The 26,809-nt window shown below is 43.6% G+C and overlaps 1 protein-coding gene and 1 long non-coding RNA gene across 11 annotated transcripts in view; one reads left to right on the top strand and one right to left on the bottom strand.

The window, feature by feature from the left end:
- AGRN (agrin) overlaps positions 1 to 26,809 on the bottom strand; it is a 537,034-nt gene that overhangs the window by 324,238 nt on the left and 185,987 nt on the right. The window lies entirely within an intron of this gene.
- LOC130293436 (uncharacterized) overlaps positions 23,260 to 26,809 on the top strand; it is a 60,777-nt gene continuing 57,227 nt past the window's right edge. The window contains exons 1-2 of the long non-coding RNA XR_008848212.1: positions 23,260 to 23,421; positions 25,172 to 25,246. This is a non-coding gene — a long non-coding RNA (uncharacterized LOC130293436). The remainder of the gene's footprint in view (positions 23,422 to 25,171; positions 25,247 to 26,809) is intronic.

The following is a 26,809-nucleotide window of genomic DNA, read 5'->3' on the forward strand; positions in this document are numbered from 1 at the left end:
ATGGCCTTTTGAAGCTCCGTTACACCAGGAGTGGTGGCCTCACCCTGAGGTAAATACACATCCCCTTTATATTTATATATATATATATATATATATATATATATATATATATATATATATTAGTGATGAGCGGCATTGGCCATATTCGAATTCGCGATATTTCACGAATATATTGACGAATATTTGTCCTATATTTGTGAATTTCTCGTATTCGTTATATTCGCATATGTGAATATTCGCATGTTCGCGTATTCGGGGAAGAAAACAGTGAGGGGGTGGGCAACTTTACTATTGGTTGCTAGGGATGTTGTTGCTAACCTCTGACAGGTGTATTTGCATCATTCTAATTGGCCCACAAGTGAAAAGAAGGAATATGTGCATATGTGGAAAAAAGTGATATATTTGTAATTTCAAATATATAGCGAATATATTTGCAATATCCGACTATTCATTCATTTGTGATATTCGTGATAAAAATTCAAAATGCGAATATTCACGCCCAACACTAATATATATATATATATATATATATATATATATATATATATACTAAGAGATGTAAGCAACATACAGTTTGCTGGGGTGCTGACTTATTCCCCCAAAGTAGATTTCATCTGTAATGAGAACATAGCCTAAATTGCAAACTGTCACAAAAAGATCTCTGTATTGTCCATTTATATATTTGTACATTATGATCAAATCGCGCCTAAGACGTCTTTTCTCCAAACTAAATAACCCCGTTGGTTGGTTGTTTGGACCACTTATGATAAATCTCCACTATGGCTTGGCCCTAGTTTATCATATATAGTATACCGTATATACTCGAGTATAGGCCGACCCGAATATAAGCCGAGGCCCCTAATTTCATCCCAAAAACCCAGGAAAAGATATTGACTCGACTATAAGCCTAGGGTGGGAAATACATCATCCCCCCCCCTGTCATCATCCAGACCCCGTCATTAACACCCTCACCCTGTCATCATTCCCCCTTCATCATCACCCCTTCATCATCCCACACCCCCCCTTCATCATCACCATCTGTCATCATTACACCCCCCCTCCCCTTCATCATCACCGCCTGTCAATATCTGAACAGTGGTCTTTACCCTGCGGACCTCCGGATGTTTCAAAACTACAACTCCCAGCATGCCCGGACAGCCGTTGGCTGTCCGGGCATGCTGGGAGTTGTAGTTTTGAAACATCTGAAGGTCCGCAGGTTGAAGATCACTGAGGGCGGAGAGTTCACTCGAGTATAAGCCGAGGGGGGTGTTTTCAGCACAAAAAATTGCGCTGAAAAACTCGGCTTATACTCGAGTATATACGGTACTGTATATATAATATCGACGGTACATACATGTATTGATCTCATTGACCAAAAGCCAGGCATGAGCTATCCAAACCACAACCTGACATTGCCCATTTTGGATTAATTTGAAAGCCAGGCCCGGCCAATTCATTCTTTACTAATTTGATGATGTTTTTTTGGCTAAAATCATTGGCCGCAGCTGCTGGATTTAGTGAAAGGAAGAGAAATTGATCCCTTTAATCAACTAAAACCTTGGTTCCAACTAATAGATTGACTTGTATTGACTAAAACGTCTTTCGCTTTTATTAACATCTGCAAACAAAAAGCTAAACACCATCACTACCCCCCCCACCTCCCCCCCCCCCCCCCCCAAAAAAAAAATCTTCTTGTGCAGATGTAACATTTAATTAGGGACAATAGAGGTAGGTCTGTTATATATGTGACAAGAGGTCCTCCTGCCCCAGTGGGGACCTGTAAAATAAAGGCCGCTGTGCGCGGACAATGAAATGGCCTCGATAAGTGCGCGTTCAGCTTATCTCCGCTCACTATATATATTCATACCAGACATGCTCGCTGTGAATTTGATACACAAAAAGGCAAACCTCCACATTTTAGTGAATTGAATAGGAGGGGGAACAACATAGGAACACAATGGAGCTCATTACCCGCTATCTCTGTACATGACGGCTGCAGCATTCAGTACCAGTCACCGTGTCATTATCAGCTGAGCCGGGAGACCTGAGTGTATATGAAGGTTGCATATACTTCTCCATCACCGGTGGAGTTCATTCTAGAAGTGGGGGGGGGGTTGCTATAATGTGAAAAGGACCTCATATACCTCCTGCTGTTCACTCAGGTTTTGCACTCCCATCCATTATTGCTATTATGGAGACATTTTGCAACAATGAACCTACGGGAAATCTCATTTTAATCTTCAAATCGCTGAAAAGCTGTCAAACTTCCAATTTCACTCTTATAAAGGGGGACAAGCCGTATAGGTGGTGTATGTAACAATGCACGTCCTTATTTTCAGGGCTTGTCAATCCAATGCTTCAGGGAATAGATTCTCCAATTACTTTTACAAAGGAGAATGGGAGTTGTGGTGAAAACAGCTGAGCCAGAAAATGTGCAGATAATACAAATACTGTATTTAGGCTGTCTTCACACAGGGCATGTTATTTATTTATTTATATATATTTTTTTATTTATTTATTCATTTATTAATGTGTTTGCATTCTCTTTCTTGCCATTCTGTTGTGTTGTGAACATAGCAGGGTGAAGAGCATGGCAGCGCGATTCACTCCCCGGCTTGGCGCTCATTGCAGGAAATGGGCTCTATTATAGTCTATGGAGCCCATCACCTGCAACATGAGAAACTGAGCTGGACGTAAAAAATGCTGCCTCACCCAGCTATACCTAGAGATCGGTGGGGGTCTCAGCACCAGAACTGATCAAAGATTTTGACATGTTTGCATTTTTTTAAAATGTTTTTTTTTTAATGGTAGGAAATATGAAAATAGACAATATTGTTTGACAAGGGTCCGACCTCTAGGAACAAATCATTGCGCATAGAGATGAGCGAACTTACAGTAAATTCGATTTGTCACGAACTTCTCGGTTCGGCAGTTGATGTCTTCTCCTGCGTAAATTAGTTCAGCTTTCAGGTGCTCCAGTGGGCTGGAAAAGGTGGATACAGTCCTAGGAAAGATTCTCCTAGGACTGTATCCACCTTTTCCAGCCCACGGGAGCACCTGAAAGCTGAACTAATTTAAGCAGGATAAGTCATCAACTGCCGAGCCGAGAAGTTCGTGACAAATCGAATTTACTGTAAGTTCGCTCATCTCTAATTGCACATTTAGTAGAAGAATAACAGTGAACATAATAAGAGGCATATGATTAGTTGCCTATAGATGTATATATAGTTAAAAAAAAATACAAAAAAATTATTATATATATATATCATCGGTAGTTGCTACTCCTAACTAATCTATATATATATATTTATTTATTTATATGATCTTGATTTGCTCTAGAAACTCCCAATTCTTCAACAGCAATGCCAAGTCATCTGGGATCATTTAAAGGGGTACTCTGCCCTAGACATCTTATCCCCTATCCAAAGGAAAGGGGAAAAGATGTCTGATCGAGGGTCCTGCAGCTGGGACCCCCACAATCTCTGTGCAGCACCCAGTGCTCGTTTAGAACGCTGTGTGCCGGAGGCCGTGACATCATTACCACGCCCCTAGTGACATGACACCACACCCCCTCAATGCAAGTCTATGGGAGGGGGCGTGGCGAACGCCACGCCCCCTCCCATAGACTTGCATTGAGGGGGCGAGGTATGACGTCACGAGGGGCGTGGTTGTGGCGTCACGACCCCTGCCGCCCACTCCAAGCGTTCATAACAAAATGTTCTGAACGATGGGGCAGTGGAGTATCCCTTTAAGTGATGATTTTTAACATTTTGCTATGTGTGTTTGTTTTTTTTTCCACTAAAAGGCCAATCGCCATGCTGCCAATAAACTAGGTAGCGTAATAGCTGAATAGAGACATGTAAAGCCACATAACAATAACCACTAAGTACAAATATGTATTAAATAATCAAATCTCCCTCCTGATCTTGTATGTGTTGTAGATATGCACGGTGATGTTTGGTGCATGTTCCTCGCACTTGTATTACCAAGGGGTTATGTTTACAGATGGGATCATTTGTTTACTGACTATTTACTTACCCTGTATGAATATACATGCACACCTACGTGTTTGTTATATATAACTTGAGCATACATCGAGCTGTCAGTCTTCCATTGCACACAAATATTATGATAATTTCCCTCCTCCCTCTCTACCCAGACACTTAACATCAGTGAAGGCCGCGCTGCTTTGTTTAGTGCCTTATTGACACAGACAATACTCCAGTCTCCATATAGTCCACCCAGATAGCCTGCTAGGTTGAGGTCATCCGACCGAGTGCAAAGACTTCTAAAAACTCATAGGGGGAGATTTATCAAAACCTGTGCAGAGGAAAAGTTGCCCAGTTGCCCATAGCAACCAATCAGATCGCTTCTTTCATTTTGCAGAGGCCTTGTCAAAAATGAAAGAAGCGATCTGATTGGTTGCTATGGGCAACTGGGCAACTTTTCCTCTGCACAGGTTTTGATAAATCTCCCCCATAGTACATGGACTTACAAGGCCTTACAGGGCAGAGATTCACAGAATCTCACAGTGCAGGGACTCATAAAACCTTATAGTAAAGGGACTTACAAGACCTCCCAATACAGGGACTAACAAGACCTCATAGGGAACTACTAGACCTCATTGTACAAGGACTTACAAGACCTCACAACAGGGACTTACGAAAAAAATCACAGTACTGGAGGGGCAAGCTGTGCATAACTAGCTTGCCCCCTGACTGGTGAGCAGTTAAGGGGTTAAGAAATATACAGGCAAGGTTTTTAGCCCCCTCCCCCATCTGTAAAAACTTGTTGGTAACTATAGTGGTATGTCCCATGGGTGGGGGGGAAGGAGTGCACCAATCAGGGGTTTAATAGTTTCCCGGGCTTTCAGGGGCCCTCCCCTGGGTATTTATAGCTGTGGTGCCTCCCTTCCCCCCTCAATCTGCCCAGGACCCGGAGTTTTGACTGCTGGCTGGTATGTGTCTTCCTTTTATTTATGGCCTGGATGGAGCAGGAGGGTGCGGGCTGGCATGCTCCCTTATGGCTGAGCTGGCCTCCCCTCCTGTTGCACCCGAGGCGGGTTCGGGAGGCTGGCGGACCTCTCACAGTCCCGCTCTCCTACCCACTATGACCCCTGTGAGCCCTGTCCTGCCCGTTCCTTTTGCCCTCTTCCCTGCCCGTGGCCAAAGCCCTCTCCCCTGCCTGTGCCTGTATCTCTCCCTATGGGCATGCTCCTTATGAGCATGCTCTGCTGTTTTCCTTGCCCCCCCCCTGTCCCCGTCCGTCTCTTTTGCCTCTTTGCGGTCCCCTCCGTCTCTCCCCCCCCCCCTGTCCCCCCCCCCTGGCTCTGGAGGCAGCGGCCCCCTGGGTGGCTGCTGCTGTTTTAACTCCCTATGTGCAAATGGACGCTTATTAACGTCCATTTGCGCTCCTTCAGATATAATGCGTGCTCACAAGGTGAGCGCGCGTTATATCGGTGGGGTCCCGGTTGCTCTTAGCAACCAGGACCCATGCTACGCCGGACATCGCCGATCGGGCAGATGTCCGGCATTACATCTTTAGACGCGGCGATGAAGTTCATCGCCGCATCTGAAGGTGTACTTTCAAGCATCCCGGCTGCTCAGTCGGGCTGACCGGGACAATCGCGATCTAATCGCGTTGTCCCGATCAGCTGGGATGCAGCAGGAGGGTCACTTACCTGCCTCCTGCGCGTCCGCTCGTTGATTGATTGCTCCAAGCCTTAAACCTTAAGTCAATAAAGGTAATTTAACCCTTCAATAATAAAAGTTTGGTTTGCCCCCTTTTCCCCATGCAAAAAAAATAATAAATAAATAAATAATACAAAAAAAAAAAAATATATATATATATATATATATATATATTTAAATAAAAAAAAAAAAAAATCAATAAATAAATAAAAGTGTATATATGTGTATGTATGTATATACAGGTATAACCAAAAAAAAAATATATATATATAAAAAAAAAAAAAAAAAAAAAAAAAAAAAAAAAATCTGTGTGTTGCAGACATGCATGTATGTGGTATCCCCTCATGCGTGCATGTCTGGGGTATAACAATATGTCGTCGTTTGAAGTGTTCCGTCTATGGCGTGCACGCAAATATAAATAAATGAATAATTCAAATAAAATAATTTTTAATTAAAAGAAATAAATAAATATTGAATTTCACTATACACGTTATATACATAAAAAAAAAATATTGGTAATTTAATACACATATGACATTTCTGTTTAGCATATTCGGTCAATTTTTCTACTGTATGTGTTAAAAAACGGCGTCCGCAATAAAAAAAAAAAAAAAATGAAAATGGCAAGGGTACTGCGGGCTCTTTCGGATTACGGCGCAAACTATTTGAGCTCTCCTATCGTCCCCTCTCATTTACCCAGCTTCTCACTCTGCCACGCTGGCACCTCTCCCCTTACCACACCCCCTGCCCACTGCGTCTGCCCCCACCCCCCCCATCACCTCTCCGCCCCGTGTTCCCAGATCTCCCCCCCCCTTCTTCCTCCTGCCTCTCCAATGCCCCCCGTGGAGGGGTAGTGAGTGTGGTGGCGGAGTGCCCGCGACCTGGCAGTCTCCGACTTGCCCTGTCCCACGCCTGCGGCGGTGGTGAAGTGGTTCTTCCAGCTGTTGGCTTCTCCATCTTCTGGAATTGGTAAGTGTTCTGATGCGGGGCTTGGCCCCTTCCCCGGTTAGTATGCTTATGGCTGCGTTCTGTGCAGTGTTCGTCCTTTTGTTTCTGTGTGTATGTTGAGTTTGGTCTCTGGTTGGGAGTTGGGTACGTCTCTTCTTGGGTTCTGGCTGTAGGTCAGTGGTCTGAGCAGCCATCAGTTGAATGTGTATTGTGTGGGAGACCAGAGTTCTAATCCTGCTTTCCTCCTCTATTTCAGGGTGCTTTGGTAGGGTATCATAAAAAAGTAAAAAAAAAAAAAAAAAAAAAAAAAAAAAATGTTTTCTGCGGTGAGTGCTCTTTTGGCCTTACGCTCTGGGTGGCCGGGGTTTGGCAGACTTGGCTCCTGCGGCTTGTTCCTTTTCCTGATTCGGTGGGTGCCGCCCAGTTACGGTTTTGTTTCTTTTGGTTTTCTCCCCCTTTTGTTTGGTTTATCTCTCCGTATTTTCCCAATCTCTGGTAGGCATGGGACTTCTGTATGTCGTTTTGGGTGCTTTAGCTGATGCGTTCGGTGGGTAGGTTTCGCTTGAGTCTCCGGGGGTAGGTTTGCTTGAGTCTCTGTTTGCCTTGCCTTGTGAGTTTTTCTGTTCGTGGTGGTATTCCGGAGGGCGATTCTCCTGTGCTCTGCGCTTGTGGGGGTGTGGTTTGTTGTTGCAAGGCTGACATGCAAATTGTGAAGCGTTCCATATTTGGTGCTCGCTTCGGCAGCGCATATGTTAAAATTGGAACAATACTGAGTAGATTAGCATGGGTTCCGCATGCCGCATTGGCGTTGGTCTGCTGCTTTCCTGTGGTCAGGGTGTAATTGCGTTTTCTCTGTTTTGGTTTCTTCGGGGCTCGCTAGGTGCCCTGGTTACCGTCCTTGCTGGTTTCCTGATTGTTCCACGTGGAATATGGTTCCGGGTGGAGTTTTTTCCTCCAGGTTGTCTCTGGCTGCTGAGGGTGTGTGGTATCTGTGCCCCCGCATATGTGCCACGGGTGCGCTAAGGGCTGACGTTTCGGCTGGTTGGGGTTTTTTTTTTTTTCATGTGTCGTGCAGTGGACAGGCCTGCTTTCTGTCCCCCGTTGCAGCTCACGGGAAGCTCGCTCTGTTTCCGGATGTGGCCGGTTTGGTTGGTTGTTGGTGTGGTTTGGTTTCCCTGTGGTGCTGCTGGGTGGTTTAGCCCTGGGTCTTGGTAGTCAGTGGGTTTCTGCCATGCTTGGGTTTTGTTAGCGCTTTTGCCTTGGTATTGGTTGTGGGACTTTGGGTGCTTGCTTCGGCAGCTCATGTTCTGGACTTGTAACGATACTGTGTGGGTTGGCTTGGCCCCTGCGCTTGGTAGCGCTCTAATTTGGTGTTACTTTTCTTCTTTTCTGGGGTGCTTTGAGTGATCGTGGCGTGTTGTCGGTCTTACATTCGGGGAGTTGTCACTGATATTACTCTTGCGGATTTCTTCCTGTGTTCGGCTTGTTGCGCCTAGTGCTTCGCTGTTTGGAGTTACTATTTATTTTGGGGCTGTGCTCCCTGGGGTCGGTATTGGGTGTTGACGCTTTGTCTCGTTTTTCTCTGGCAGTGGTTCCGGAGGTTGCTCCCTCGGGCGGAGTCGGAAGGTTTGCCTGTGTGGCTGGCCCGTGGGTCATCGTGGAGTTTGGTGTGTATTTCTTGGTCCGCTTTGGTGGCTCTTGCGACTTGGTCACACTCACGGTAAGGCGTTTGCGAGTGGTTGGTGGTGTGGAGGCCGGGATGTCTACAGTGGAGGTGGGTCCAGGAGGTTCCAAATGTGTCTGTGGATAGTGGATTTGTTTTTCGTACCTGGAATGCCCTTTGTAGTAACCTTCCGGGCTCTGATGTTTATTCCTATTTCGTTTTCATATGATGTGATGACGGAAGTTCACTGCTGTGTCACCTCTCCAAGGAGGTTCGAGATTTGGGCTGTGTTCTCTGTGCATCCAAATAACATTCTTAGTAGATGACGCCGGGTATCTTCACCTGTTCATGTGAATCACCTTCTATTCAAAAAAAAAAAAAGTAAAAAAAAAAAGGGAGAAAACTGGTGGGTGGCTTTCCCACTGTGCTGCGACTCAGTGGGGTGCGGTTGGCGCATGGCGGGGTGTAATTTTTTCTTTTCTACTTTGCGGTTGGTGGGATGTTGGTGCGTACCTAGGGGCTGGGCCCGCGAGTGGGTGGCCTTGCTGTCGGCGACCGGTTTTTCCTATCAGTTTTGGGTCACTTGGTGGCAGCTGCGGGTCGGATTTTTGGTTGTCACTTTTGCGTCGTTTTGCTCCCCGAGGTTTGCGCTGGCTTTTTTCGGGGCTATGTGGATGGGGCACTTCCTTTCTCCTCATCTGGGACTGGGGTGTCTGTTTTTTGGGTGCCTATTTTGTGCAATTTGCGACACAGTAATAAAAAAAAACATTAAAAAAAAATAAAAAAATATATATATTATAAAAATTAAATGCCCCCTTTTTTTGTCCGAGACTGCTTCGGCGATCCAGGTAGCTCAGCTTGTGCTGCATGGGGGTCAGCGAATGACTGTTTTTTGGGGTTGTCGTCCTATTGCTTGACGGGGCGGCTGTGGGGCCCCCCCCTTTTTCTTTTTTGCTCCACGCCCCCGATTATTCAGTTTCGAGTTTTTTGTCTGTTTTGGGTTGTGCTTTTCTTTGATAGGATGGGGTGTTGTGAGTTTGAGATTCGCCCTCTTTTGTATCGGGGCCAGCGGAGATGGCTTGGTTTCCGGAGAGGGTAGCGCAGCGCGTGGGGCGCTGGTGATCTGCATGTTGCATTGCTATTTTCGCCCAGTTTGATGTTTCCCATATGTGTTATGTTTTGCGAGTGGTTTTCCACAAGGTGGTGTGAGTGCTGCGGCTCTCTTCGATGTATGGGTGAGTCTGGGAGATGTGTTCGCACAAGAGTTATTAAAAAAAAAAAAAAAAAAAGATTAATCAATAAAATGAATGAATACAAATTTATATAAGAAATAGGTCCTGACGGCAGGTACCTCGGTTTTCCTGGAGAGGAAACGTGTTGGGCAGTTTTCCTGGAGAGGAAATGTGTTGAGCGGATTTCCTGGAGAGGAAATGTGTTGGGTGTGTCCGGGGGGGCTGAGGTGGCCCCAGGTGTTGGCTATCCAGTATCTCTCGGGTGGGGGTCGGAGCCCAGTGTAGGGCTAACTGGTCTCCTCCGTGGCGGTAAGAAGACGGTGAAAGCGGGGTCAACCCGGGGTAGACCTCCACACAGGACAGTGTGGCAGCACCTCTCGGGTTGGCAAGAAGCCAATCGGTGTCTTTGTTACAGTTAAATTGTTATTTATATAAGTAATTTTATAAATAAAGCTGTGGCCGATCCCCACCCATAAAAAGTTGAATTGTTGTTGTGTCAGTTATTATTTAATTAATTATTGTATAAAGGGGGAGGGGTAGTTATAGCCTGCTAGGAGCTAATTGGGTCTCAACAGTCTGGAGGGGCAAGCTGTGCATAACTAGCTTGCCCCCTGACTGGTGAGCAGTTAAGGGGTTAAGAAATATACAGGCAAGGTTTTTAGCCCCCTCCCCCATCTGTAAAAACTTGTTGGTAACTATAGTGGTATGTCCCATGGGTGGGGGGGAAGGAGTGCACCAATCAGGGGTTTAATAGTTTCCCGGGCTTTCAGGGGCCCTCCCCTGGGTATTTATAGCTGTGGTGCCTCCCTTCCCCCCTCAATCTGCCCAGGACCCGGAGTTTTGCCCTCCCTCCCTCCCTTTTTGTATCTCTGTTTATTGTAAGTCACAGCTTGGCGGTAAGAAGACGGTGAAAGCGGGGTCAACCCGGGGTAGACCTCCACACAGGACAGTGTGGCAGCACCTCTCGGGTTGGCAAGAAGCCAATCGGTGTCTTTGTTACAGTTAAATTGTTATTTATATAAGTAATTTTATAAATAAAGCTGTGGCCGATCCCCACCCATAAAAAGTTGAATTGTTGTTGTGTCAGTTATTATTTAATTAATTATTGTATAAAGGGGGAGGGGTAGTTATAGCCTGCTAGGAGCTAATTGGGTCTCAACAGTCAGGGACTTACAAGATTTCATAGTATAGGGACTAACAAGACCTCATAGGGAACTACTAGACCTCATAGTGCAAGGACTTACAAGACCTCACAACAGTGACTTACAAAAAACTCACAGTACAGGGACTTACAAGACCTCATAGTACAGGGACTTAGAGACCTCACAGTACAGGAAATTACAAAACTTCACAGCACAGGGACTTACAGGACCTCATAGACCAGGGACTTAGAAAACCTTACAGTACAGGGACTTACAAGACCTCATAGTACAGGGACTAACATGACCTCACAGTGCAGGGACCTACAAGACCTCATAGTACAGGGACTAACATGACCTCACAGTGCAGGGACCTACAAGACCTCATAGTACAGGGACTTACAAGACCTCACAGTACAAAGACTTAGATACCTCACAGTACAGGAACTTCCAAGACTTCATAGTACAGGGACTTACAGACCTTACAGTACAGGGACTTACAAGATCTCATAGACCAGGGACTTACAATACCTCATTGTACAGGGACTTACATGACCTCACAGTGCAGGGACCTACAAGATCTCATAGTACAGGGACTCACAAACCTCACAGTGCAGGGACCTACAAGACCTCATAGTACAGGGACTCACAAACCTCACATTGCAGGGACTCACAAACTTCAGTCACATAGAAGCTGCTGATCAGCTGTCACACTGCAAAACCTTACAGTACAAGGACTTTACAAGACCACAGTACAGGGACTTACAAATCTCAGGAACTCACAAACCCCACAACGCAGGGACACACAAAACCTCACAGTGCAGGGTCTGACGTGCAGCTGTTGCTGTGCTGCGCTTCATAAAGGGTTAAGACTATTTCGACTATTTTAACAGCAGCTTTCAAGTGAGGAACAAATCTCACAGTCTCCAGTCACATAGGAGCTGCTGATCAGCTGTCACACTGTAATAACTTGTGCCAGAATTGATAGATAAGGGAAAAGAGGTGTGAGAGAAATTTTGGTGTCTGTGAAAAGCGCGTGTTGATAACTACAGGTTTTTTTTTTTTTTAAATCAAACCACAGGGCACATAGTACGTGGGCAATGGTGTCCTGATCACTTCCAGCTACACTATGACTAATGTCATGCCTACTCCCAGCTGCCTGAATACACTGTGGGCGATATCATACCTGCTTTTATCTCTTTCCTACCCGCTATGCCCAGAGCCATGTCTGCTCACAGCTCCCTGCATGCACTATGGCCAAGTCTGCTCCTGTCTCCTTCCAAACACAATGGTCCTGGGTGCACATCAATTCTGCATCAATCACATTCGGTCCCAATTTCGCAAATAACTCTAATTCATTAGAATGTAAACTTTCTGATATTCATTTTGCCCCTTTTCCTGCACACTGACTGGTTATAGGTAAGCAACAATGCTGTGTGCATCGCAGATTTCACTGGGCTGGCGCTCTGCTTACATGTATGCCACAGACAGGAGTCCCTGTTCCCATACATACTTCGTGTGTACAATCCCAGGGAACTTCCAAATCAGAAATTGGATCCAAAACTAATCCTACTGTCAAATTCCCTGAATTTGACTTAAAGGGGTACTCCACCCCTAGACATCTTATCCCCTATCCAAAGGATAGGGGATAAGATGTCTGATCGCAGGGGTCCTGCCGCTGGGGACCCCCGCAATGTTGCATGCGGCACCCACCTGTTTATTATTCCGGAAGCGCTGGAGGGTCTGGGTCCCGACCACAGGAACGGAAGTCTGTGACGTCACGACTCCGCCCCCGTGTGATGTCTCGCCCCGTCCCCTCAATGCAAGTCTATGGGAGGGGGTGTGACGGCCTTCACGCCCCCTCCCATAGGCTTGCATTGAGGGGACGGGGCGTGACGTCACACGGGGGTGGAGTCGTGACATCCCGGATTCCGTTCCAGTGGTCGGGACCCAGATCCTCCAGCGCTTCGGGAGCAGAAACAGGTGGGTGCCGCATGCTATATTGCGGGGGCCCCAGCGGCGGGACCCCCGCGATCAGACATCTTATCCCCTATCCACAGGATGTATAGGGGTGGAGTACCCCTTTAAAACAAATCTTGAGAGATTTACCAATCTCTAGTCAGATGCTTCTAACTCCTATGTACTATGTAAGCAACTGTATCCATGGGGCAATGCAGCCTTGTATCTTCAACTAGGCCAATAAGGCCAAAGCCTAGGGCAGCACTTTGTCAGGGGGCACATGATTATCTTTTTTTTTTTTTCTAAAACCTTTGGCAGCTGCCACCAATTTTGGACACTCTCGACCTCAACAATATTTACAAATAGGCATTCTGTATCCATGTTTTATGTACAAAGTGGAAAGGGGGAAGCATAAAGAAAAAATTTGGAGCCAAAGGAGAAAAGGGGTGGGGTTTAAAGAGGAAAGGGTGGATCTTAAACAGGAAAGGGTGTGGGCTCCATGTAGTAGGCAAATTTAGATTTCAGGGTGCATAAATTTAGTCAGGCCTAGCAAGCAGCAAAAAATCTATATACAACCCTGGGGCAATGGCATATCTACCTTTAGCTTTTGGCTACTGCCATGCTATAGCTGTCAATATAAATTCTGCATTCCTTCTTCCCATTCTATACTATGTTGGCAATGATATGGAAACTTCCAGACATCCTAGTTATATATGAAAGTATGAGCAATAATACCTCCAAGAATGTGCAATAATATCCAATAATATTCAACAAAAACATTAGCAACCCTTAATGTATTTGCTTCACATACTAAGGTCAGGTTCATATATACCTGGTCATCCGTCATACCAATTTACGTTTGGTGTGGTTGTGCCAGATCAAAACCTGTTGCATGTATTGTTTTTCAATCCAGCACAAACACACCGTAGGGCACCTAAGCATGATCATCCATTCATCCACCCATGTTATTTCAGCCTATGGGACACCATATGCAACAGATCCAGCTTGTTGTTTAGTTTAAATCCAAGTTGGCTTTGGGGTGACGTATGTGAACCCACAAATTCCATTCTACTCTAATTCAAGTTTTATGAGCTCGGCTTAGACTTGAAGATCTCACCTTAAAGCCCATGTTACATAAGAGCACTATATGTACATGCTATATTTACGCACATACAATCCTTCACTTCAATTTACATAGAATACAATGTAGGCTATTGTCTGCAGAAGGTTGACGGTCAATGGCAGGTCTTCCAGGGATTTAATGTTTAGTGCCGTCAATGTCATTATTACAGGAGGACAAAGCATAGATTATTGGAGGAGTTACCTGGAAGCTAATATGACGTGGAGACATATATAAAATAAATACATAGTATACACGTAAATGTTGGTGGAGGTGGGAATTAAATCTATAGAAACAATGATGAAATTATAGCGAAGACCTTGAAGATTAACACAAAGATGCTTGAAAGAGACATAGAAATAAAAGCATCACAGGAATAAAAAAATACTCTACAACAAATGTGCAGTCACGGATGGGAATTACTTGATTTCTGCAATGAGCATTATAATAATGTGAGTGCCCCTTAGTGGCCCTGTTGTGTTTTGCAACATTGTAGCCGAGAAGTAAAAGGCAATTTAACATCTGGATTTGGAAATGCTGAAGCGCTTCTGTGACTGTTATGGGGACCTTTGCATCTCCAAATATGCTGAACTACATTCACCATTCCACAGCTGGCTGAAGTTTATGGAGCAGCTGCAATTGGCTTCCCCGCCTATGTGAACTAGAGAGCATAGATAAGGACAGGAATTAAGTCAGATTTTCCATGACTTAGGGAAAAGATTAAGTTTACCTTAAAAACTTTACTTTACCAGCAACCCACATCTTACATCAATTGTCCCCAACCAGTGGCTTTCCAGCTGTTGCAAAATTACAATTCTCATAACACGATCAGGAGATGTACCAGAAGTCCCATGTAAGTCTATGGAACTTTTGATACATCCTCTAATTGCATTACTCTCTGGCTGCTGAGATTGCCCGGGAGTTTTAAACATCTTGCTGTCGGACCAACATCATGGTAAAGTATAATTGTCTGGAAGGCAAGTGCAGAGAATACTTAGTGGGCAGGGAGAGGGGACAGGGCAGTGGGGGTAGTGTGTGAAGATTTATTGCAGACTGAGAGCAGAGTGAGAAGGGGGAGAAAAAAACTGCCTTTTACTGCTGGGGCTTCAGGAATCTGGGAAAGTTGGGTGGCACACAGTATGAAGAAGCCCAAAATGGCTGCTTTACCAGACAGTTTTTATCTTCAGGAGACTGGGAAAGCTGGGTGGCATTCAGTACATAGTTTAGGGTTCACAGTCCTCCCCTGCTTACCTAGTCTCCTGAATAGATTATCTGTCTGATGAAGCAGCCATATTGGAGACATGAAGAGCAGTAGCAGATGTCACTGCTGCATTTCCTGAAATGGCACTGATTTAATTCAGATGTTGTCTGTTCTATCAACTAGAGATGAGCGAACTTACAGTAAATTCGATTCGTCATGAACTTTTCGGCTCGGCAGTTGATGACTTTTCCTGCATAAATTAGTTCAGCTTTCAGGTGCTCCGGTGGGCTGGAAAAGGCGGATATAGTCCTAGGAGACTCTTTCCTAGGACTGTATCCACCTTTCCAGCCCACCAGAGCACCTGAAGGCTGAACTAATTTACGCAGGATAAGACATCAACTGCCGAGCCGAGAAGTTTGTGACGAATCAAATTTACTGTAAGTTCGCTCATCTCTACTATCAACTTTAACCTTGTAGGAGAGGAAAAGCAACAGTAATATATATCTAACACATGTTGGTTTTCCTCTCCCACAAGATTTAGGTAAGAAGATCGGGCAATGATGAGTACGGTACTCAGTGAGTACAAAGATAACTGTCAATCACTGATTAGGACCACCCACTGGACTCCTAATGCCTGAACAATAAGGGAGATAAATAAATACATTCCTAGTTATATCAAATTTTTCCACAAACATATATATCAATCTTCTTAGCTCCTCCCGCTCTATAACATGATGCCAACTTAATAAACTGCAATTTCAATGTGATTGGTTTTTATTTAGTCATCGTACAATTGTCATGATTTGTCATTGTGCCCCTATTATGCCTTCATGCAAAGTGGTTGTTCCGTTATATTACAGCCTTTGCACCCGCCATAGTCATACCACTTGGTCATAACCCTTTTAGCCACATAATGAGTTCAGACTTGCATGGAGCTTTCTATGATAAAATGAATTATCTATAGCTAAGAGCTCCATGTCATACGCCATGGCTCCCTAAAGACATTACTCGTCAGGCTCTGGATTCAGCTAAAACCTATCATGTATGCATCACAGCGTTTTATCTGCACCAGCTGAGCCCCCCATAAAAGTTCAAATGGCAAAGCCCCATCCAATCTTTACAACACAGAGTGGCCATATTGTCAGCATCTATTACACGGAAAGAGAGTGTTTCCATACACAAGCATTGTGGATCTCTAATATATATATGATAAGATAACCCAACAATAAGGCAACAGCTCCTGTACGTTTTCTTTCTCAATACCCGTCACATATATTCTCTTTTAGTCAGTGAGAAGAATCTTAAGATCGTCCAAGTCAGAGCAATTTAATTAGTCTTAAAACAAAGGGGAAGTAATTTAATTTCCATTCACAGATTGCTTCCCAAGAGGGACAAGGGGGACATTTACATTGTAAAGTGAAACCTTCTCGTAATGTTCCTGGAGCTCCAGGGGCCAGTAATGCTATGTAACACGAGCACTAAAAATGAAGTACTCATGGCTATGGTCGACATTATCATGCAGGACACCCTTCTTTCATGGCTTTAAGAGGGTGTTTTGTTCATTAAAATGGTGCAAAGATCATAATAGATGAATATTTCTAAGAATGACTTGCAGAAAAAAATTCCACCTATGAAATGAAAATCCAGTCCAGGTTTTGGTGCAAACAACCAATCTCCTACACAAACTATTGATTAGCTTTAAAAAGCAGTTTGCCGGGATCCCTGGGGAGAAGACTTTAGAAATAGTCAATTAGGAAACCAGCATTTTCTTGCGCGATGTAGTGGGTGAGCTTATGTGCTTCGCTTTGTGCAGCTTGTAACAGGGGGGAAAAAACACATGTTAAGGCTTCCGACACGGCAGGAGGGGACGTGTGACATACAGTAGCCATAGACAGAGGTAAAAGGAACATGGTGTAAAAATAAAATGGGGGTTTGCGTGATGGACTAAAGGGAGCAGTAGTGGCGCTCATAATAAATTTTCAACTTTGAAAAGTGTTGCTAGGTGTCGATACACCCGTCTCTGCTTCTGCGGTGTCAACACGTGTATCACATGATGAGGAATTCTGTTAATGTCATGGTATTTCAAGCCAATACTAGCAATAATGGGGGGGGTTATCAGTCCTATCTGTACCTTCTGTCTGCGGACACATGACACAGCTAAGATAGAACTTTAAACCGATTGCGGGGGAAAGGCACATCACCGGTATATACAACAGATTGTGCTAGCAGAACATTTTGTCATTGCCAGGTTCTCAGGTATGTTTTTGGCAGGTTTGTCTGACCACCTGCTCCCACCACGTGACCTGGAGAGGCTGCGAGAGTCTGCAGAGCAGACAAAAACCCTGCACTTTACATATTCCAGGCAATTGAAGCCATTATTGTGCTCTGCCCACTCTATTGATTTAGGAAGATCGTGGTGGTGTTGGGTTGGGGGTTGGTTATGGAAATAATCAGCACCCTTCTGTAACTATGGAGATGCCCCCGGCCAACTCTTCAAAAAATAATGAAGTCACAACATTGCTGCGTAATTGACAAGGCATGAAAAACAAATGGCAGCTTAATATTCATTCCGTAGACCAAACTAGTCATTCGTATGTTGGGAATCTCCTGGCACCATTGAACCTCGTAGCATTAAGTGTTTGGGAACTGCTCTAGCAGGCCAGAAAAGATCTTGGGAAGCAGAGCTGTGAATTAAGTGATAAAACAAGACATACAATGAAATCTGTGGGATTATATGGCTGGGAGACTATTTCTACTATATCCGATTGTGGGAACCCAAAGAATTGCTTATTATGTATTTATATACATTCCTATCCTTACTATTTAGGTTGTGGGCCTATTATCGATTTACTAAAATCTATGAATGTAAGGGTTTAAACATAATACAATATATATATATATATATATATATATATATATATATATTTAATTTCTGAGCAAATGTAATTAGTTTAGAAATGATGTGTTCATCTCCAGTTGTTTCTAGAGCATCTGCATGGATTTCTGCAAACTTTGTTCAGATGTGAAATTTCGACCAGGAATCTGCCCTTCATGAATCTACCCTTATTGCTGCATATCCTGTCTTGTGCATCGTGCAATGAATTGGATTTAATACAATGTATAGCTTCATTCATTGGAATAAAACACCAGCAAAAATCTGCATTTGGAAATATTTACTATATGTCTGTAAGGATAAATACTAAATACATGGGAGTACATGGGAATACACATTGGGTTGTATATGACCACAGTGTAATTTATGATCAACATTTTACTAAACAGTTTATTTAGTATATTCATGGTTATTATAGATATCTGTAAACATTTTGCTGGGGATAATTTTTGAGCAAATTCTGTAGTACCTAATGCCAATAAAGAAGGGCACAAAGAAAAAGTACATACAGGAGCTCCTGTTAAAAAGCTTCAGTCTTTGCTATTGTACACTGAGTAGTAAGGGATATAATCAGTTAAAGGGTAGCTCCCACCATCCTATATTTTTTTTTTTGCTAGCCCTTTTGCTAGCCCGTTCCCTCCCCCCCCCCCCCCGCTACGGCACTAGCACATTCCCTCCAACCCCCCCCCCCCTGCCCCGCATACCCCACTCCCTCATTACACTTGCAGTTACTGCAGAGTCCAGCAGCGGGCGTGCAGGGACAGCGGCGGCGGCGATGTGCGGGAGGAGTGGCCTCCCAGCCAGTGGCCGGGGAGCCAATGCGCTCGCTCCCGCCTGTCTGATTGACAGGCAGGGAGCGAGTGCAGCCTAACTGAAAAAGGACTGATTGCCACTCCAAAATCAGTCCTTTTTCAGTAGCCGGTTTTTAAATGTAAATTAAACCTTTTTAATGAAAAAAAAATAATAAAAGTATATTAGAGATATGTTGTGACAGTTGGTGACAGTGCCCATTTAACACTTCTTAGGCCGGGTGCAGAGGGTCTGTTCCAAAAAAATGTGTGTGGTCACCCAGAGGTAAGTGACATTGCTACATACATGCACTCACTACATTCGCTGGGCTGGGTGCAGAGAGTGTCAGGCATGTCAGAGTGAGGCATAGAGTATTCCACTCTGCTTAGTGAACAGGAACAGGGACTCCTACCTTTTGACAAGCGTCCCTGCTCCTGTACATATTAAAATCATCCATCAAATCCAAATCAAATCCATTGGCTGATTTGAACAAATCCTTTTGAAATGGCTTTGGGGAGATTTGCTCATCACTAGAAACGGTCCCATTTAGGTGCATGTAACACATTTTCAGTTGCAACAATTTCAACAAATCTTACAAGTCTGCAGCACACAAGCAAGTCTAGCTTATACAGTGGTCCCTCAAGTTACAATATTAATCGGTTCCAGGATGACCATTGTATGTTGAATCCATTGTATGTTGAGACCAGAACTCTATGGAAACCTGGTAATTGGTTCTGAAGCCCCAAAATGTCATCCAAAAATAGGAAAAAGTGAGGATTAAAGAAGAATAAGTAGATAACTAATACAGATAAAGCAAATCCTTACATATAAAAGTAAGAAAGATCTGCTGGGAGCTGTAATCACTGTCTATTTCAGTGTTTCCCAACAAGGGTGCCTCCAACTTTTGCAAAACTACAACTCCCAGCATGCCCGGACAGCCTTTGGCTCTCCGGGCATGCTGGGAGTTTTAGTTTTGCAACAGCTGGAGGCACTCTTGTTGGGAAACACTGGTCTATGTAGAGGACAGGAGCTTATTCAGGGTCCTGTGCAGTACACGCAATATCCTAAAAAAGTAAAATGGAGCCGCCCTTACTTGGTGTCCAAAGGAGCAGCTAACCGTGGCACAGGTTAATAGTACAGAAGATGTAATACCTCCCTGTACTGTAGGGGGCGCTACCAGACAGCCATTCAGTGCATGCACTTCAGTAATACAGAGGTTTTACCAGTAAATGCCCATTCTCATTGGTCGGTTCTTCCGGCCAGTGACACCTTTGGCGGATTCCATAGCATTGTATGTTGAGTGTGGTTTCAAGTTACAATGGTCCAGTAAAGACCATTGTATGTTGAAACTATTGTATGTTGAGGCCATTGTAAGTTGAGGGATCACTGTACTGTACATATGATTCATTTAGACTATAGTATACAGATGCAATTTAAACCAGTTGTAGCACCACTCTTGTTGTCCATGGGCTGTGCCTGGTATTGATGCCTAGTCTCCTTTTTGTCTAGTTGATCAGTTATCTTATTACAATATCATTTCATGCTTTAAAAAAAAAAAAATCTGTATAAAATCTGCAGTACATAAGTCCTTGTTTTATCTGTTTTCTCGAGTTGTTATACATACCCAGTCACCCATTAGATTTGTTTCTAGGAATGCCAGGGAAAACTAACTCTCACATCTGCCACGCGAGTGCACACTTGTACAATAGATATGTGCATAACTAGCTTCATAAAATGCTGGGGATGATATTTAAAGAAAAAAATAAACCTAGAAATGAATGAAAAACTGGCCAGCACTGCTTGGCTGTCTGCGCTATATATGTCACTTAAACAGTCTTGTAGGAATCTTGCAGAAAACATGGGGGTTCATTTCTTTCAGATTCTTTTCCATTTTTGTCTGGCAAACGGCCAACTGAAAATGTTACAACATAACCTACTAATAAAGAAGGTGGAACAACCCCTTCAGGCTAAAACGTTTTCATTTTTCTATTTGTCTATATTTAACATAGGAATGTACCTAAACAAAAAAAGTCAGATTTACTTCTCATTTAGCTTGAGAACAGAACTATTTCCCATAACCGCCCCCCCCCCCCTTTATATCTCATGAGTGAATAAGGAAATGCACATATTCCTTCATTGTGACCATTTTAACCAACTACTGATCTAAATCTTTCCTACAATTTCCATCTCTCCTGAACCCCACAGTACTAGGGCTCCTCACAAATGAACGATGAACAAGGTGATGACTCACAATAGACTTCCTCCTACACTCCTTCAGCTTTATTCCCATTATAATGAATAGGATTGCCATCCGTAATGCTCCTTATTAAAGAAAAGGGTCAAACCAGATATAAATATAGTTGGCTTCTACTTTTCTCCTACATAAGGTTCAAGAAATGTCACCGTGAGCAGAGGATCTATTTTATCCACATGTATGCATTAATATGACATAAGTGCTTGCCCACTGTACAGGAGAAGAACGTTTAAAGGGTACCTCTCATCAAATAAACTTTTGATATATTTTAGATTAATGAATGTTGAATAACTTTCCAATAGCATGTTAATGAAAAATATGCTTCTTTCTATTGTATTTTTCCCGATCAGTCCTGTCAGCAAGCATTTCTGACTCATGCTGGAGTCCTAAACACTCAGAGCTGCCAGCCTGCTTTGTTCACAGCCAAATAGGCTGTGAACAAAGCAGGCTGGTAGCTCTGAGTGTTCTCCTTTGTGAACAAAGCAGACTGGCAGCTCGTAGTGTTTAGGACTCCAGCATGAGTCTGAAATGCTTGCTGCCAGGACTGGTAGGGAGACCCCTAGTGGTCATTTCTTCAAAGTGGAAAATTAAATAGAAAGAAGCATCTTTTTTAATAACATGCAATTGTAAAGTTATTCTGCATACATGAATCTATAATATATCAAAAGTTTTTTTTATGAGAGGTACCCTTTAAATAAAAAGCAATTCAGGGAAAAAGAAGGTGAATAATCACCAAATTATAATTAAAAGGTACTGCCAAAATGACAGGTAGAAAAGTACCACCAATACTCATCAACAATGAGGACTGGTACTTGTATAGCTGCTCCAATAAACCCACATCAAAAGTGCTATCATCTCATTAGATGCCGCTGCATACTCATTGATAAACTCGTTGACCACTGTGCCTCCAGCTTTTGAAAAAATACAACTCCCAGCATGCCAGGACAGCCATATCTGGAGGCACACTGGTTATGAAACACTCTCATAGACAAAGCAAGACTGAGTCTGACCTAGTTTTGCCCTAAATACAAACTTCAACCTTAGCAACCATATTTGTGTATAAAGAATGAAGAAACTTCAAACCTATTGTTTTACATCTTCGGCACCAATGAAGATCTATGTGCCTCCATGGGTATTTTGATTATAAAGTCAAAGTATTAAGTCTTCCTTCTATCTGTTCCCAACTTCTTAAAGTAAATGGAGTTCCTGTTGAATTTATCTTTAGTGGCCGTCACGCCCCCTCCCATAGACTTGCATAGCTGGGGCGGGGTGTGACATCCCACAGGGGCGGAGTCATGATGTCACGATACTCCGGCCCCGTGGTCAGCACCCGGCAGTTTGTGAGCTGGCAGCGCGGCGTGCAGCTCAAATAGGTGGGTGCCGAATGCAAGATTGCGGAGGTCCCCAGCGGCGGGACCCCAGCGGTCAGACATCTTATCCCCTATCCTTTGGATAGGGAATAAGATGTCTTAGGACAAGAGTACCCCTTTAAGGCCCTCCAGGTTTTTTTGTTTTTTTGTTACTCCATTCAAATAGAACAGGGAAAATTCCAATCCTGGACTGTTGGTGGGCCTTAAGGGCTGGAATGGGGTTACAGTAACAGTAAACCTTTGGATTACAGTAACAGGCAAGTAGATGCAATTCTCATCCACATACTGATAGACTTTATCCATGAGGAAATAAGAGCATGGTGAAGATTGCCAATGTATCATGGGTGAAACCTACAGCTAAGCTTGCCTGTAACACATGTGGATTTTGCAGCAAGTAAAGGATTTAGGGGACAGATGGATGACAATATGAAGAGAAGCAGAGGTTCAGACTACTCAGGAAACGTTTGTAGTCTGTTACTATGGATACACATGGGTCTCCTTAGGAGCTGTAGACACAAAATGATGCCTTTAATTTGAAGGGTTATTCCCATCCCCTTAACCATGTGTGTATGTGCAAAGCAGTGTTTCACAACCAAGGAGCCTCCAGCTGTTGCAAAACTGCCAGCATGACCGGACAGCCTATAACGGAAAAATCCAAATCCCCACCCACTGGCAGGGGATTTGGATGTAAGAAAATCATTGAGACATTCTCCTCCCCACTGTTATCTGTTGTAAGAGAGCCCTCCGCTCTTCTCTGTAAGGCGTCGCCAGCTGTATGAACATTATGTAATTTAACGGTGGTGAAGGACCTTTGGTGCTCTCGGACACTATATAGGCCCAGATTTATCAAACTGTGTGAGAGAAAAAATAGAGTGATTTTCCCACAAGAACCAATCACAGCTCAGGTTTCACTTTACCAGAGCTCGTTAGCTGAGCTGTGATTGGTTACTGTGGGAAAATCACTCTGTTTTCTCTCACACAGTTTGATAAATCTGGGCCTATGACTACAGCTGTGAGTGTGTGAATGTCCTTCAACACCCCTTTATACAAATGTAGCACTAGGACCTGCAGAGCTTTCAGTCGCCATGGCATCGCGCATGCTCCAAGGTCCTTTTGCCTTTTTCATCAGATATCACGTCACCAGGAACTGAGCCTTTTTAATTGTAAGTGTATAATGCAGGGGGATAGTATATCAAATACAGGGGGGCCTGGTGCGTATCTTAGGTAATGTCCGGGAGCTCAGTGCGTATTTTAGTTAATGTTAAGGAGCCTGGTGTGTAGTTTCGTTAATGTCAGGGGCTCAGTGTGTATTTCATTTAATGTCAAGGGGCCTGATGTGTATTCTAGTTAATGTCAGGGGGCTCAGTGCGTATTTTAGTTAATATCAGGGGCATGGTACGTATTTTAGTTAAAGGGGCACTCCGATGCAAAAAAAAATGTTTTAAAATTAACTGGTGCCAGAAAGATAAACAGATTTGTAAAATACTTCTATTTATGAATCTTAACCCTTCCAGTACTTATCAGCTGCTCTATACTACAGAGAAATTTGTGAAGTTCTTTCCATTCTGATCACAGTGCTCTCTGCTGCCACCTCTGTCCATGTCAGGAACTGGAGAGGTTTGCTATGGGGATATGCTTCTAATCTGGACAGTTCCTGACACGGACAGAGATGTCAGCAGAGAGCACTGTGGTCAGACAGAATTGAACTGCAGCTGATAAGTACTGGAAGGCTTCAGATTTTGAAATAGAAGTAATTTACAAATCTGTTTAACTTTCTGGCACCAGTTGATTTGAAAACATTTCTTTTCCACTTGTTTCCTTCACTTGTTTCCACCGGAGTTCCCCTTTAATGTCAGGGGGCCTTGTGCATATTTTAGTTAATGTCAAGGGGCCTGATATATATTTTCGTCAATGTTAGGGGCTCAGTGCATACTTTAGTTAATGTCGGGGGGCCCAGAGGGGTTACACTCGCCCAGTGATGAGGCCAGGCTTAAAATGTCCAAATTTGAGCAGTTTCCTCACATCATTGGGCAAAAATTCACTCACACAGCACCGGAGCGGTAATAGGGTGGGGGGCATCAAAATACACCTTCACCTATGTAGTCAAAATTTCTTACACCAGCCGTACATATAGGACATATTTTGAATATTTCCTCCTGTCCAGATATCCCTTTAAATGTTGTAACCGGTGTGCTGGCTAGGTGTGCATTTTTTGCCAGTGTAATGACGGATTGATCAATCTGTAATATTCTCCCTCCTTTCGTCTTCTCCAGTTCCAGATGGCACTTAACTTTCAAATCCATATCTCTCTGCATTTCTAGCTCGCTCCAGAGGTGGGCCATTTTTTTTCCAAGGCTTTAAATCTCCCAGGGTTGTAAAAACCTAAATTAATAATAATTACCCAAGAAAGGAATAAAGCAGGCGGAGAGAGTTGCGTGCTGGAGGCAGCTGCCTCTGCTGTTAGAGTGCCTGGAAATAAACACATTAGAGACGCATATAGGAGGGAGATTGAAAAGGGGGGACGGTGGAGAACAAGAGAATTAAGTGTTTAGGAGACTACGGTACTTAAAAGAATAGAAACTCCCCAATAGGCTTCAAAACAGGAAAACATGAGCACAATGGGCCATATAAGAAAAAATAAATCTTTCCTGTCTAGATAGTGGAGGGATCTAAGAGTTCTTAGGGGGCTTTAATGAAAACCTCATAAAAATATACAATGATAATTGGATGATTGATATTTTTCTTGGTACAAACAATCACAAAAGAAAAAAGAGGAGGCCTGCAACATTATAAACCCCTTCACCTATTCCACCACTGTATATATATATATGTATGAATGTATATAAATATATATATATATATATATATATATATATATATATCTGTCTAACATTTTTCTGTCCTTGTGTACAGGGTACTCTACTGGCCAAAGGGTTCCCCTGAAACTAAAAGTAAGACACGAGTAGAGGCAGAGTACATTATGCAGAGGTAAAATGGTTATATAGTATCACACTACTTATTGAGTTCTGGGGAGAAGTGTTAAGAACCGAAGGGGCCCCCAGCTGCAAACTTGTGTTTATTATGGTCTAAAATGTGTTCCTAAAGCAGTTACAAAGCTTGTTATTCCCACATGTTTACCAAAGCAAAGAGCATGTATGGACATTTACAGTGCTACATGGACTCGTTTCTACCTTGTTCTATAACCAGACCTGTGAAGGACATTTTGCATAGTGTCCCAGGAACTGTCACTAGGCCCCAGTGGCCACTTCAGTCCTCCGCCCTCCAGAGTTGGGCGTCGATGACGACTGTATTTAAGAGGGGAAATAAGTGGTGGCCCAGTACGGCCTCCTTCAGTGTCCCCAGGGCCCCTTGCACCTGTTTCCCCCCTGTACATATGCTCTGCAGTGTATTGTATTATAAAATGTGTTGTATCTTTAAGAGTTATGTCATGTGATTGTTACCCAGGTGGTGCCAGTGACCAAGTGATCCCAGTGGTGACCTATGGGCTCCCTGCTAGTCTCCCCAATATAAGCCCTGGGTGGAGCTAGCTCGCTCTCTGAGCTTTTAGCTCTTACTTCCTGTGCAGTCCTGTCTAGTGTGTGTGTCCAGAGTGTTGGAGGCCTCAAAGTCAAGTCCTGCAGCCACCATCAATTCAAGTAAGATAAAGTCACAGCTCAAGTCAGTCAAGTCAGTCCCTGTCACCAGTCAAGTCAGTGTGGTCTGCATTCAATTGTCCAGTCCTACCATAAGTCCCAGCAAGCCCTTAAGGTCTCTGCACACTGGTCACCTCCTTGGGCCCTGGCTGAACTGTATAGACTTTATCGACTATCTACCCTCAGTAAAGCTACCCATGTCCGTAACTTGGAGTCGGAGTCTTTATTGCCCCCGTGCCTAGCCCAGGATCCAGCGGTATACTTTTGGGTGGTTTTAGGCTAAATCACACCCTGGTGTCTCAAATAAAAGGGGTTAATGCCATCTGCCCATAGGGTAACAACATCTGCCCTCATTACACCCCGCTACCACACGTCCAACGTACTATTTACATTTGGAGAACTATTTGTTGCAATATAATAAGGTATCCAATGGGATCACTCCATTTATGAATCTTGTTTTATGCACACTTACCAGGTGCTAATATTGTTTAAAATTTTTTTTAGAGACAGCAATTGAAGTGTTTATTTTATCTTATGCATTTGTATTTTGTTTTATCTATCACTACATCTGTCCATGTTTTATATATTAAAGGGGTACTCCCCTTCTACCTGGTACCCGGGCCTGTTATACGACACAGCTGCTCAGGAGGCCAGTGATAAGCTCAGCACAGTGTGACGCGTCAGGCCCCAGAATATGGAAGATTCCGGGGCCCAGACGACAGGAGAGCATTACCAGCACACCGGGGTAGCAATGAGTTAAAAAAAAAATTTCCTTTTTTTTTTTTTGGGTGATTTAGGCAGAATAGAAAAATACAAAAATTCAATGGAGTCCATCTTTAATAAATAATTATATCATTTTAATACCTTTTATTGGGTGATTTAAAAGTCCAGCTGACAT

This window comes from Hyla sarda, chromosome 10, assembly GCF_029499605.1.
Source record: "Hyla sarda isolate aHylSar1 chromosome 10, aHylSar1.hap1, whole genome shotgun sequence".
NCBI lineage: Eukaryota > Metazoa > Chordata > Amphibia > Anura > Hylidae > Hyla > Hyla sarda.